The sequence below is a fragment of the Cannabis sativa genome, chromosome X (assembly GCF_029168945.1).
Source record: "Cannabis sativa cultivar Pink pepper isolate KNU-18-1 chromosome X, ASM2916894v1, whole genome shotgun sequence".
Classification (NCBI taxonomy): Eukaryota; Viridiplantae; Streptophyta; class Magnoliopsida; order Rosales; family Cannabaceae; genus Cannabis; species Cannabis sativa.
This window is the reverse complement of record NC_083610.1, coordinates 7,088,331-7,099,820: the sequence shown is the minus strand read 5'-3', so window position 1 is coordinate 7,099,820 and position 11,490 is coordinate 7,088,331.

The window sequence follows — 11,490 nt, the reverse complement described above, 5'->3', positions numbered from 1 at the left end:
AAAAACCTGTATCATGAAGAAGTTGAAGTGTAAAAGGCCGCTGAGAAACGAAAATTCCAGCCGAGGAACGACCTAATTCCAACCCCAAAAAAAATCGAAGAGGACCAAGGTCTTTTAGCTGAAAAGTCGAGTGTAATTGCTTCTTAAAATTCTGGACAACAACATCATTGTTAGAAGCAATGACAATATCATCAACATACACAAGAATAGCTAAGAAAGTATTGTTAGTATTCTTGATAAACAAAGTATGATCATTAGGAGATTGTTTAAAACCATTAGCTAAAAGGTATTGACTAAGTTTAGTATACCATTGTCTAGAGGCTTGTTTCAAACCATATAGACTTTGTTTAGCTTGCAAACGGCATTTTTGGGGACAATGCCCGGAGGTGTATAGCCTTTGGGGAGTTGCATGTAGATAGTTTCATGCAAATCACCATGCAAGAAGGCATTATTGATGTCCAATTGATATAAGGACCAATTTTTGATTGCTGAAATAGCAAGTAATATTTATAGAGTATTAAATTTTGCAACGGGGGCTAAAGTATCAAAGTAGTCTATCCTGTGTTTTTGGGTATAGCCTTTGGCAACCAACCGGGCTTTACACCTAACAACCTCCCCTTTTTCATTATATTTATAGTTATAGACCCACTTACATCCTATAGCATGTTCACCGGGAGGAAGAGGAACGACATCCCAAGTCTTGTTAGCCACAAGAGCAATGATTTCGGTGTCCATGGCTTGATTCCATTCGCAAATGGTGGCTGCCTCGTTATAGCTTGTAGTAGGTGCAACGATGGCATTGGCAGCCAAAATGGCAGCACGAAACTGAGGGGATAACCTGTCATAACACAAGAAATTGCACAAAGGGTGAGTCGTGGAAGTAGAGGTACCATCAAGAGTGCAAACATAATCATTCAAGTGAGATGGGGGCTGAGATTTTCGGCCAGATTTGGTGGTTTGGACACGCGGAGGAGATGTGGCAGTGTCATTTGATGTGGTAGTGGTTGTTGGTTGTTCTTTTTGGGGCAAGCCGAAACCCAAAGAATCATTGTGTCCTTGGAACTTTGTTGATCCTGTAGAGGGCAAAAGAGATGCATTAAAAAAATCTTTAATGTTAGGATCCAAATTCTTATTATGTAAAGGAAATATATTCTCATAAAAAATAACATCACGAGAGTGAAAAATTTCTTGAGACTCAACATCTAATAAAGTATAAGCTTTCATACCATGAGGATAGCCAATAAAAATACAAGCCTTAGCTCTAGGAGAAAACTTATGGCGCTTAGCATCAAGAGTAGATGCATAGGCAAGGCACCCAAAAACCTTAAGATGATCATAAGGGGGCTGCCTATTATGTAAGAGTTTAAAAGGAGATTTCATCTTAAGCAACCTAGAAGGAGTGCGATTAATAAGATAAACAGCAGTGTTAACAATATAACTCCAATAAGGTAAAGATAAATGTGATTGAAAAAGAAGAGCTCGGGCCACATTTAATATATGTTGATATTTCCGTTCAACCACCAAATTTTGTTGGGGTCGATCAACACAATAATGAAAATGGTTGACGCCATTCGAAGCATAAAAGGCAGTAAGGTTGAATTCCTTGGCATTGTCGGAGTGAATGGCCTTAATATTCATAGAATATTGAGTTGCAACAAGCTGAAAAAACTGAGGAATTAGAAAGGAAACATCAGATTTGTTAGTGAGCATATAAACCCAAGTAAAACGAGAAAAATCATCCACAATGGTAGAAAAATAACGATATCCTTCAATGTTATCAATATGGAAAGGACCCCAAGTATCAATATGTATCAAATCAAAAGGGGCAGCAGTCATATTGTTTTGAGAATGAAAAGGAAGACGTTTTTGCTTAGCAAAGTGACAAATAGCACAATGAGAGTCATTCGGTTTCAAAGAAAATTGCAATTATTTATTTATTGAACGAGAAATGTACATAGAAGGATGTCCAAGACGGAAATACCAAGGATCATCATTAGTACAAGTATTATTTGCTGAAATCAAATCATCAGAAGTAAAAAAGCGAATTGCTTGCTCAAAGAAGAAGAGCTTCCCAACTTTCTTAGCTGTCCCAATCGTCAAATTCCGAGAGGGGTCCTGAATGACACAACGAGATTCAGAAAACAACAGCAAGTTAGTGTTATTTTCTAAAAACTCATTCATTGAAAATAAATTGAACCTAAATTCAGGAATAAAGAGAACATTTTTCAGCCTAATATCTCTGTTAAGCTGAACCACACCAGAGGTGGTGACTTTAATTTGTTGGCCATTAGGCAAAGTGACTAAAGAAGCAATAATATTATGATCAAAGTCAGTAAAGCATCTAATATTATTGCATATGTGGTGAGTAGCACCACTATCAACAATCTAAAAAATAGAGTAAAAATTAGGGTTACCAAACACATTAGAGGCACCCGCAGCGGCATCACTAGAAGTAGAAGGCTGCTGGAGTTGCTGACTCAAAAGTTGGATCAATGGTCGGCTGAGTTGTAGCTGTGAAGTGGTGTCTTGTCCCGTAACAATGGTAGTCGAAGCTTGGTTGGACTTGGCAGAATCTTGCTTGTGTTTGTCACCATAGTCAGGGGGGAAAACCATGGAGAAAGTAACATTTCTCAACCAAATGTCTAGGTTTGAGGCAGTGGGAACAAGTAGGGCGAGGTTTCTTGCTCCGAGAAGGATTGCCGCTGTTGTTTTGGGACGGAGGAGGGAGGCTTAAAGAAGCAGCAGCAGCCATAGCATTCGGAGGAGCAAGAGAGCGTTGATGCTCTTGCTAAACTATCATGGAAAAAACCCTGGACAGCGGAGGAAGTGGCTCAAACATCAAGATTTGATCACGAGCACCAGCATAGGAGTCATTGAGACCCGTAAGAAACTGCAAGATTTGATCACGAGAATAGTGATCTTGAATTTGTTGCATCGCACCACAAGTACAGCCACAAGAACATGGCGTGAACGGTTGAAACTCATTGAGCTCGTCCCATAGCGATTGCAGCTGAGTAAAATAGGTGGTGATGGAGTTGGCACCTTGTTTGATGCGAGTTAAAGAGGTCTTGAGATGAAAGATTTGAGGGATGTTACTTTGGTTGAACAGATCGTGGAGGTTATTCCACATAGCAAGGGCCGAATCTTTAAACATAATACTCGCTGCATTTTCACGTGAGACATATGCGCAATATCCAAGCCATAACCATACTATTGCATTGATCCCAAGCAGATCGATAAGGATGATTAACTCGAGGATGAGGAAGAGTACCTTCGATAAATGGAGTTTTATTCTTGGCAGCCAGGTTGATCGTGGCAGCGCGCTTCCATGACCAGAAATTGTCTTGGCCAGTCAATTGGAAGGGAACAATGAGAAAATTTGGGTTGTCTCCAATTCCAAGATGATACGGATTGCGTTCATCAATGGAAGGTCGATCAAGATTTACCCAAGGAGTGTCAAAGAAACCAAAATCAGGTGGAAAAGAAGGGGAAGCCATCGGAGCCACAGGAGGCGGTGCTGGAAAACCATAGAGGAGCGAGGAGACTGGTGCGAACCCCGTTGGAAGAGCCGTCGTAGGGATCGGCGATGAAAAAGAAGGTCTAGGGGGACGCGAAGTTGGCAGCAGAATGGTCGGAGTAGCGTCTTCGGTCAAGATCTCAGGTGGCAGAGAAGCAAACGGTGAATGAGAAGCATCGACGGAACCGTCGACTGGTGCGATCATCGAATGAGGTGGAGCTGTTGAAGACGGACCTTCAGGAGGCGGCACGATTGTCAGAGGTGGAGTCGCACGAGGAACCTGATGAGAAGCTTCAACCAGAGAAGGGAGGTCGACGGCATTGGCGACCGCCGGCATGAACGACCTCTTGTCTGAACCATGGCTAGGGTTAGGGTTAGGGTTTGATGAAGGTGATGGGTTTAGAATGAGAGAGAATAGACAATTTTATCTGATACCATATTAGGATATTAAAAATTGGTATATTTCTCTTTACTCAATAAAAAAGGGAAAAATGGTATTTATACAAAGTGGTGAAAACCTAAACAAAGCCCAATAAAATAAACCCAATATAAGCCCAATCCTAATATTTCTCTTTCTCTCTCCTCTGCTCGGGTCTCTACAAATACCAGGTGCTGCGAAAACCCACAAAGATTTTAGTTTCACAAAACAGATTAAATGATTAATTTTACTTAGAATTGTTTTTTTCCAACTAGACAATATAGTCGTGTGTCGCTAGTTTATGTTTACTTAAAGAGAATGGGAATGAATAGTATGGTATTGATTCCCATACAATTGTTTACTAAATTTTTTAGAGAGAGAAAGTAGCAGGACCCACACAAATTAGGGAGAAAAAAGGAAAAGGTTCTCCTCCCATTTTTATAGGAAATACCTTTCCCTTTCCTAACTTAATTTATTTTTCATCTAAAAAAAAAACTTAATTTATTTTTATTTTAATTTTATTAATTAAAAATGATAAAGACAAACATGCCCTTTAAAAATCTATAAATAGAAACTAATTACATGTTCTAATAATGGCATTTTTGTCAAATTAAAGCATTTCGATTACCTTTCCTAGTTATGTAAACAAAATAATATGATTCTGGTTTTCTTTCTGGACAGTTTAGTAAACAATATAATAAAATATTTTTTTTAATTATTTTCTATTTTAAACCGATACATTTCTCCCATTGATTATTCTGATTCCACTTACAATTTAGTAAACGGGCCATAAGTGTTATAATAAAAAACTATTTATTAATTTAATATACATACAAAATTACTCTAATATATAATAATAATAAAATTGTATCATCTAATTACATATTATTAATAATATTTTATTTATTAAAAAATAAAAAAATATATTTATTCACAATAATATTGATTATTATTAATTGGTTTATTTAATATTATAAAATTTAAATTTATACTCTAATGTATATATTACATATAACATTTTAAATTACTTTGTTAAAAATATTACTATTATAAAAATAAGTAAATAGGGTAGTCTAGGAAAAATTTAAGTGTTTTCCATAATATAATGTATTATTTTTATATATAATCATTCAACATTGTATCTCACCTGTTATTATCACTGTATCTCACCCGTTGTCTCTCATCGTATCTTGCTCATTGTCATCATTGTATCATTAAATATCGTATCTCATCTATTGTCATCATCATCTCACTCTAATCAGTCTCTTACAATTTTTGAATAGTCATCTTGTTGATGAACATGTTTTCTTTAACAGTTGTCCTCTTAACATTATAACTTCCACACTCTTGGAGTTGGTGGAAAGTTTTGGGATTAATGAGCAGTTTTGTTATTCCAATTTTGGCACTCTGACGTGGCATCACAGGCTGGTGACATAATGAATTGACTCCCCATATCTGCCCGAAAAAGATGTTCTGAACAGAACACCACATACATCTGGACGGACGAAGTCTTCCTAGCCGAGCAGTGGACAAACGGAACAGCATGTCAACACTTAGCAACTTCAGCATTTGCATCATAGAGCATAAAAGCAATCCCTATAAATCTGGGATCGTATCACAGAGATATGGCAAGCTGTCCAAATCCTTCAATCAGTGTATTCTATTTATTTAATGTGTAATCTTACCAATTATAGACATTGTAAACAAAAGGGGAAACCTTCCCTCAAGCACAGAGCCCTATAAATAGTGATCTATTCTCACTGGGCAAAAGGGTCGAAAGAATTATCTAAGAGAGTATACTTAGAGATTTCACTGTTAGAGCTCTAAGAGAAGAATCAATGTATTCTTTGTTCTTAAGTCAATACAAATCAAGGGGAGTAGGCTATTACCGAACTGCTCGGGGTTGAACTTCTTTAAAAACTCTGTGTTCTTTATTTATCTTTTCATATTATATTTAAATTATATCACTTATTGCTTACAATTAAGACTTATTGTCGTTAGCTAAGAGCGAGATCAACATTTTGGTACTTTCATTGAGAGCTAGGGTCACAAACTCGCTCTTTACTTCAAATTTACTCATAAACACGATAGTGGTACAGACTCGTAGAGGCATGCTCGATCCAGCGAATCCACCAGCAGTGGATCCTGCATTGTAGAATCCAGGAAATGCAGGGGTTCCACCAGCCACAAATCCTGAACAACCGCCAACTATGGGTCAGGGTGTGACGTCTCCTTTGAATGGAATCGCGCCTGGTGTGCAAGAGACTGGAAATACCAGTTCAGCAGCCAATCAGGGTATTCCCAGCGCTGAAATTCTACCAGTAACAAATATCCAAACAACAGTTGGAGACAACACCGAGATCCAGAACCTCGGTGATGCTCTTGGACTCATGCAAGGCCATATTAACACTCTGCATCACGATCAGGAAGAGCTCCGTGTTGCAGTGAACCTTACATTTGAAGAGCAAAGGCGTCTGTTCGCTGAATGGAGGGATAAAGAGGTGGAAACGTTGAGGGCTCAACAAGCAGCAATTGACAACCGAACAAGACAGGCCACCGTACTGATACGAAGGGCCTATTAGGCTACTAATCAGCAACCTGCGACCAGCATCCCGCTGGGCGAGTCAGACGAAGATCTAGCCGGGAACGCTTCTTAATCTCTGAACGGTCAGCCGCCCAATCTCCGGTCACAGGTTCCACATGTGGGCCAAGTGGTAGGCAGCCATACCTTATCTAGTAATTTGTCAGGAGACGTTATACCTAATAACTCCACCTAGGTTAACGGTTCTAGCGAAGCGATCGGCCAAACCAACCAGTCACTAAGATAACCTAATGCATCAATATTTAATAGACTGGGCACAACTCATAATCTCAAGGATGATCTAAACAGAAGGAGAGGGTTAGACGAGCCGTATGTCTCGCCAGCCACTTAGCCCGGGGCCCATGCTCAAAATCTGGCTCAAAGAGATCCTGATGTGGCCTTGGTCGGCCAAGAGACCGAACAAGTTCATCCATCTGTGCAGGCACAGTTGGATGAACTGAAAAATATGTTCCAAGGCCTAGCCGGTCAGAAGAACAACAATCTAAAGTTGGACCGAGCACGTGGATCCCCTTTTTCTCTAGAGATCAATGTTCTAGAGTTGCCTCACAAGTTCAAGATGCTAACCTGAAAGATGTATACTGGGAAAGAAGATCCCTTATCACATCTCAAATATTTTGAAATGCAAATGGACCTACAAGGAGTACGAGGAAATGTATGTTGCAGAGTTTTTCCTGCCACACTCTTAGAAGTCGCCCAGCAATGGTATTTCAAGTTGACACCAGGAAGGTTCAACTCGTGGAAGGCTTTCTCATCAGAATTCCATGCGCAATTCTCTTCTTCTCGCCAACTCCCATTGCATTTAGAGGACCTAGTCGAAGTGAAGCAAAGGCCAGGAGAACCTCTGTGAGCTTATATTAGTAGGTTCATGATAGAGGCGACGAAAGTGGCACGATTAACTGAAGAAGGAAAACAAACCGCAATACTGGGGGCCATCGAAGTTCTCGGAGAGCTTTGGAAGGAAAACAAGAGAGACAGACCAGTAGATTCCATGAGTGACTTCCTCGATCGTGCAGATGGTTTTATCAAGCTTGAGGAGGCCATTCAGCGAGCAGAAGTCGAGCTTAAGCCTAGTCAGCCACAAGCTCCCTCTGGCTAAACATCCGTTCAGCTCCCTCAGTACCCAAGCAATTCAAGTTCGGGCGATAAAAGGTCTAACAACAACAGGCAAGGCAATGGGAAAAAGGGAAAGTTTGTTGGCAAAGCCAAACAGACCCCTAGAGAGAATCCTTCCAAGTTCACTGCTTTTTTTGTCTTAATTGAGGATTTGGAGACTATCTACATGGCTACTCAGTTAGTAGCTCCGTACAAGAAACCTTCTCCTATGAAAAAGGACGTAAGTAAGAGGGACATGTCCAAGTTTTGTCGTTTTCATGGAGATTATGGCCATGACACCAACGAATGCAACAATTTGAAGCGGAAAATTGAATTCTTAATAAGAAAGAGCAACCTGCACGTGCAAAAATATGTCAAGACCGATCGAAATCAGAGGGCCACCCAGACAGACAATAATCAAGATTTACTGCCACCACCAGTAGATGGGCCTTTACAAGTCATTATTGGAGGCCCACACATAGCTAGAGATTCAGGCAAAGCCCGGGAGAGGTATGCTCGAACATTACAGCACGAGCAAGAAGAAGTGGTCCTGGCCGTCGAAGAAAGGAAGCCAAAAATACAACGGGCAGGGTAACCCACCATAACGTTTAATGATGAAGATGCTGTCAAGATTAATTTCCCACACAACGATTCGTTGGTCGTGGAAGTCCAGATAGCCAAAAAATTGGTGGCCTGAACTATGATAGATAATGGAGCCTCTACAAATATCTTGTTCAAAACACCATATGAAAAAATGGGGCTCCAATTCAAAGACTTAACCCCCTATCTTCAGCCCATATATGGTTTCTGTTGGAATTTATTTTACCAGGATCTTAGATCTACTCACAAGTATGTTTATTAACATCCTAAATATGAACTTTCTAAAACGATGAAATAAACACATATAAAGTTTAGGAAACCTTACATTGGGTGCAGCGGAATAATATGACTCCTTCCATTCAGATATCTAGCCCTTGATTCCTTTCTGTAGCAGAGCATTATCAATATCTGAACCTAGATCTCTTTCTCTGAATATTTGATGTTGAAACCTCCTTCTTGCTGAAAGTCTTTCTTCACGATCTTCCTCACTATGATTGAGGTATCACTTGCTGTGTGTGGGCACTACTCATACACTAAGGATTTCGAAATTTAAGAGGAAGAGAGAGAGAGTGGGTTCGGCCAAAGATAGGGAGAGAGAAGGCTCAGGTTTTTCTGATTCAGAAAGTGTCAGAAAAAAGTGTAATTTTCCTGAAGCCTTCACTATTGATTTATAGCATTCCACTAGGGTTAGGTTTGAATTATTTGGCATTAAAATAATGAAAATATCAGATGGAAAAACCCTACAAAAGTGGTCGGCCCTACATAGTGGATTTGGGCCTCACTTTTTGCAATTTTACAGTTTTATCTTTTCTGCATCTGATTTTTTCAAAAACGCCAATTTTCTAATTCAACCATTTAAATGCCAATTCTAACTATTTAATAACTATAAATAATTATTAAATAATATTGTCATTTATCATATTTATTAATTGAACCATACAAAGTATCATAATTAACAAATATGCCCCTAAAACTCATTCTTTACAATTTCGCACTTACTTAGTGAAAAATTCACAAATAGACATAGTCTAATTTGAGAATTATAATTGATTAATCAAAACCAATTATGTGAGTCTTACAAGCAATATTATCTCAACTAGTGCGGAGACCATGGGTCTATATAACTGAGCTTCCAATAAGTAGATCAAGAATTTATCACTAAAATTCACTAACTTATTAATTCTTCATTGAATCCACGCATAGAACTTAGAATTGCACTCTCAGTATATAGAATGCTCTATATGTTCCACCATATAGACACATCATTATTTATCCAATTGTTATAATCCTAATGTGATCAATGATCCTCTATATGAATGATCTACAATGTAAAGGGATTAGATTACCGTTACACCCTACAATGTATTTATTCCTTAAAACACTTGACCTCGTATAAAAGATATTTCAGCTTATGTGAAATGAGTACTCCACCATTTATATTCGTTTGGTCAAGCTCGAAGGAGATCATCCTTTGCTTACTATTTGCCAGATAGAAGCTATAGATTCCATGTTTATGCTAGCGCTCCCACTCAATTGCACTACCGTGTTCCCAAAATGTACGTATCACCCTGACCTAAAAGTAGGCTTAACTAAGAAATCAAAGAACACGAATAGCCTTTCAAGATTGAGCCTAATCATAACAGGATTGAGATCATTTGATCTAGGATCAACTAGGCGATATTGACTTGAATAGATATTACGGTAAGTTTAATAAATCTAAGTCAAAGTTCAATATCGGTCCCTTCCGATGCATACTCCATGCATCCAACCTGAGCTTTACTTTAACCAATGCTCTGGAAAGAACATAGCACTTCTCCAAATGCAAGTAAACTCTGTTGTAGATTATCATATCAGTAAAACCCTATGTCTGATAAATCTAGGAAACTTTATTCACATAGTCATGTCTACTTTCCAATGTGTTGACGGCGCAATAAACAGGATCAAGTATGTGAAAAGGATTTCAGATGAATTTATACATTATGTACATATAATCATGAAATAAATAATGTGAACCATGCAACATTAAATGTTATTTCTGATCTATATTAATAAGTAAATCTGATTATATTGAAATGAGTTTTATTTAGGGCATAAAACCCAACAAACTCCCACTTGCTCTAATATAAAACAAAAGTGCGTTTCAAATAATCTCAACACCTTGATATACAAATCAAGTGTAGTAGTAGTAAACTCCTCGTAATGGGATCTGAAAGGTTGAATTAACCACAACCTTTTCTCCACCATTACTCTTCCTTAATCACAAAATCATTGATAATGTGAAATTCCTCTCTATATGTCTACTCTCTTGGGATACTGGATTCTATACTTTTGGCAACTACTTTTGGTTAATCAGGAAATTAACACTAGTAGTTAAGGCAATTTGGAATGATGCCAAAAATGTGTAGAACTTTCCTTAGACTGAATAAGTACATTTCCTGCAACTTTAACATTCAGTCCCTTCCTGGTAGACCTAGAGACTTCAGATAGGTTTTTACACTTCTCCAAAATCACTATTCCACCCCCAGAGTAACCACCATCTTATCAGAAAGATTTTCTAGCACAAAGGCAAATTTTGAAATCTGATATGGTGTAGTCTAAGAGTTTTAAACACACCCTTATAGACTAAAATATAGTTCCTCTTCTTAATCTTAAGATTTACTTGATTGTCTTCCAATATTCTTCTCCTGGATTAATCTGATACCCACTCAACAGCATGTGTCTGGTCTAAGGCATACAAAAGCATATCTAAGACCTCTCACTAAAGTAAGTTGCTTGCATTAGAGTAAGTAATTACCAGGTATACCACAAGCCATAGGTTTAGATAAACTCAAACCTATAATACTAGGAACAGGAAGTTTGTTAAGTCCATTGAATAGACTTATTAACTAAATTTTCCTTTTATGTCCTTGTAATAGAAAACTTTAGGTTATTCCATGTGAATGGATTAAACCATAGTTCTATTGGCTTTTCTTCTTAATTTCTTATCTTGACAATCCATTACTTGTTTAAACTCACAATGGATTTTAATCACTAGTGTCTCCCAAGTCATAAGAAGGTGAGTTCCTAGAAACTCTCCCACTACGACGAGGTACCGTGAATTATGTCTAAGAAAACTAAATGGTATTGATCTCTTCGGTTGTGATAAGACAACAGAGGCAGTGGGATCATCATATGTCAAATAAGATGATAGAACACTTTTGGAATCAAGAATTAAATATCTCCTTTATTTGCTACTTGTTTTCAGACTTAGTCATTATCTTA